Source organism: Pipistrellus hanaki (genome assembly GCF_964339955.1).
Source record: "Pipistrellus hanaki genome assembly, chromosome: 8".
NCBI classification, from domain to species: domain Eukaryota; kingdom Metazoa; phylum Chordata; class Mammalia; order Chiroptera; family Vespertilionidae; genus Pipistrellus; species Pipistrellus hanaki.
In genome coordinates this window covers 79,543,651-79,547,632 of record NC_140510.1, presented here as the reverse complement: position 1 = coordinate 79,547,632, position 3,982 = coordinate 79,543,651, and the positions used below count along the sequence as shown (strand labels likewise).

The 3,982-nt window shown below is 58.1% G+C and overlaps 1 protein-coding gene across 3 annotated transcripts in view; it reads left to right on the top strand.

Annotated features, from left to right (window-relative positions):
- Positions 1-2,742: 2,742 nt before the first annotated feature.
- Positions 2,743-3,982, top strand: part of KANSL1L (KAT8 regulatory NSL complex subunit 1 like) — an 82,598-nt gene continuing 81,358 nt past the window's right edge. For 2 of the 3 annotated variants that reach the window (XR_014795839.1, XM_084893341.1), the window contains exon 1: positions 2,743-2,877. The gene's annotated coding sequence lies outside the window, so the exon portion shown is untranslated. The remainder of the gene's footprint in view (positions 2,878-3,982) is intronic. The other variant, XM_084893340.1, reaches the window with a different exon arrangement.

Here is a 3,982-nt window from a genome sequence, read left to right as displayed (position 1 = left end):
TCTTCCTCTCCCTTCCTCTCTGTAAAAAATCAATAAAATATATTAGAAAGAAAGAAAGAAAGATAGAAAACCCTGTGATTGTAACTCTCTCTCGTTGTGAGTCGTTTAAGGCTAGGGTATGATCTTCCTCCTATATCCTGAGCATTTATCAATGTCAGCTGTATAGTGAGTGCCACACACGTGTTTCCTGAATGCAAAGGCAGAATAAAAACAGTGTTGAGGAAGGCCGTTTATCTCATGAAATCACTGCAATGTAGCTTAGCTGGACACTTTTACGGCTTTCCGACAGGTACTAATTATGTCAGCAAGAACGGTGCCCTTCCCTTCTCCTTGCCCCCTGCTTCGTTTAAGTCTCCTAGCCACTGTTATTTATTTACTTTCAGAAACCAGAATGCTTTTCACGTATTATACTTTCTGAATAATGACATATCCTTGATTTGAAAAAATTAACTCTGCATTTTCCAGGCTTTTTACTGAACAAGAAGTATAGAAAACAAACTGAGAAATGGTTCAGTACATTAATGTTTATATTAAGGACTTTTGGTATTCTGTGGTTTCTGAAAAACCGGCATTCATTTCTTACACCTTCCCCCTCCCCCATTCCTATTCCTTTTAAAGTATCAGAAGCCAAGTGTAAAAGGATTGATAAAGTTTTATTTGTATGATGGCTTGATAGACTGAATTTTTTTATTCAAGGTCTGCAAATGTGGCAGACTGCAGGGCTGACTATAAGATAAAAGAAATAACTTAGAGAATTATAAATAGCTTACTTTCTGGAAAGGGTTGTTTGATCAACAAACTAGATAATGTTTGGGAAACTGCCTTCTAAATTATTACTCAGGTAATTAATTACAAAGCTTAGTGTTTACGTCATCCCCTATGAAGTCCATGAGAGCAGGAACTTTGCTTATTGCTATATGTCCTGTACCAAGCATAAGCATTTGGTAAATATTTGAATATCTGTTTTGGTAATTCACAGGAGGAAGCTGTATATCCAACTGATTTGCTGGCACTACACTTCCTTCAGGTTAAAGTATGAATTTCTGTCATTCAAAATCGACGCAATTTATTTGACATTATGCTTTTCCAGCCCAATAATATGATATTCACAACCTCTACTCTAACTCAAGAATACTATGTCCTGAATTATTGATGCCTTCCTTCCTTCTCTGCCTGAAGTCTTTAAAAATACCCAGCTCAAATAAAGTCTTCTTTTGAAGAATCAAATAATAGTAAAAAAAAAACAACCACACATATTTTAATGCCTGAATCATTTTTGCATTTCTGTCCCTAGCATCTATAATGGCCCTTTGAATACGGCGAATACCCAATACATATTTATTGACTTAATTCTCACAGCACACCATGAGCTTATATTGTAGTTTCTATTCCAGTGAAAGTAAATCGATTTCCCAAAACTCTTTTATCCCACACGAAGGTACAATTACTGTTTTCAGTTCTCTCCTCTAAACGCAGCTTGTCCTAAAAATTATGTCAGTAAAGTCACAATCTGCCAGGAAGACCGGCGACAAACCGGTTATTTTCCAATTCCGGTAATCTGTGTCATGTATTGTGCTTTTGTGTAACTCCAATTACTTGGATTTTCCCTCCCTTCCCTCGCCATCTCTTTCCATCTCTCCCCGCCCCCTCTCCCTGCCATGATCTTATCCAATTATGAAGGCTGAGAAATGATGACAAGTGTCTTCCTGGACCTAAAACTCGAGTGCGCTTCATCCCCTAATCAACCGTTCCGAGTGTAAATTAGGTGCTTAGGAAAGCCTGTGATCCATCATGGAAAGAGCTATATTTAGTGCTGAGTTGTTTTGTTGTCGCTTTTGTTGGATTTTATTTGAGATGAGTGCGTGGCCGGGGAGATGCTGGGTGTAGTTGGGTGGCCAGTGAGGCTGGGTGCAGGAGGGAGGTTTGTTTTTCTATGTCCCTGGCCAACCATCGTCACACAAAACCCCATTGATTTATGTGGGTGCGCCGCTGCGGAGCGGAGCTGAGGCCAACGCCATCCAAACCAGGTTCGGTGAGGATGTCTAAATGCTTCCATCTGTGGCTCCAGGTGGCTACCCTGACGCGACCCAGCTGGACCCGCGGCAGAGCTGTCACCAAAGTCACGACCCCCCCCCCCCCTCGGGGGAAGGGGGGGTCGTGCAGAATTACGACTCTGGGTTTGAATGCAAACATAAAAGCAAATGCACGGAGACGTGCAAACCTGGCACCTAGGACCACAAAGCTTTGCAAAAACTTGCCCCTCCAGCGGCGGCGAGGGCGGGAGGGATGGTCCCGCAGCCTCCCTTTCCCCCCGCGCTTTGTTTTCGCGGTCACGGCGGCCCCGAAGGAGCAAAGCCCGGGCGGGAGGCGACGGGGCCGGTCCTCGCCGTGCACGTCTGCTTCCCCGCGCTGGCACCGAAGGGGGTCACGGAGGAAGCCGCCAGGGACGCCACCCGCACCCCGGGCGCCGCCGCGGCCCTGCAGGCAGCGGGGTGCGGGCGCCGGGCCCCGACCGCTTTCAGAACGCGTCCGAGGCGGCCCCGCCCCCCGGCGTGGCCCCGCCCCCGGGGCTTCCCCGCCGCCCGCGCTCATTTGCATGGCGCGGCCCCTCCCCCGCTGCCATTGGCCGGCGCCGCGCCGCGCCCCGCCCCCGCCCCGCCCCCGGCAGGGTTCGGCGCCCGAGCCGCCGGGTGCAGGCGGCGGGCGGACTGTTAAACCGCGGCGGCGGCGGCGGCGCTGGGCGGCGGGCGCTCTGCAGACGGGCCGGCGGCGCCCGGGCGGGGAGGCGGGCGGGCGGGCACTCACGGACCGCTCCAGCGGCCCCGCCACGGCCGGACCGACGGTGCGGCGGCGCGGAGGGAGCCGGGCGCCCCACAGGCGAGTGGCCGCGGCGTCGCAGCGGGGCTGGGTCTCCCCTGCCGGGACCGGGGCGGCGGCGCGGGGAGGAAGGAAGGAGCGCAGCGGCCGCCGGCGGGAGTGCGGGCCGGCGCCGGCCCGCAGCCTCCTCGGCCCTCGGGCTGCCGGACGCGGGGCCCCGGCGGCGGACTGCGCTCCGGGCAGCGGCGGACCGGAGCCAGCTGTAAACGGCCGGGCTCCGGGGAGGGAGCGGCGGGGGCGGCGGGGCGGGCCCGGCGCGGTCACGTGGGGGGCGGGGCCTGGCGCCGGCCTTTGTTTTGGCGGGAGCGTGCGCAGACGGCGGGCACGTGGTCCGGCCGCCCCCCGCCCCCCGGCCCCGCCCCCCGCTCGGGGCGCTGTTTTGGGGGCCCTGAGGCGGGGGCGGCGGGCGCTGTTTGGGGGGCCCTGAGGCGGGGGCGGCGGGCGCTGTTTTGGGGGCCCTGAGGCGGGGGCGGCGGGCGCTGTTTTGGGGGCCCTGAGGCGGGGGCGGCGGGCGCTGTTTTGGGGGACCCTGAGGCGGGGGCGGCGGGGCGGGCGCTGTTTTGGGGGCCCTGAGGCGGGGGCGGCGGGGCGGGCGCTGTTTGGGGGGCCCTGAGGCGGAGCCGCCGTGCCAGGGCAGCCCCGTGTCCCCCGCCTCCGGCCGGCGTGGCTGGCCGGGGACGGAGGGGCCCGGCGTTGCCGGGCGCTGTCTGGAAGTCGGGGTCCCTCCCGGCGCGGCGGGAAGCGGGGTGCTGTGTGCGCGCCGGAAACCCGCTGTGTGGGGGCCGCTCTGCGCGGGGGCCGGGCGGCGCTGCTCCCCCGGAGAGCCCTCCTCCCCGGTCCGCGGTGTGCGGTCCGCGGTCTGCGGTGTGGGGTGTGCGGTGTGCGGTGTGGGATTTGGGGGTGTGGGGGGCGGGAGGACCCCTTTCTTTTTTAAACCGGGAGCACATTCTTTTCATCTCCCCGGGCCTGAGGCGGCGGCTGCCCCCCCCCCCCCCCCCCCCCCCCCCCCCCCGGGGCTGAGACTTGGCGCCCCATCCGGGTCCGGGAGCAGTTTCCAACGCCCGCGGCGGGTGCGAGTGGGTGTGTGTGTGTGTGTGTGTGTGTG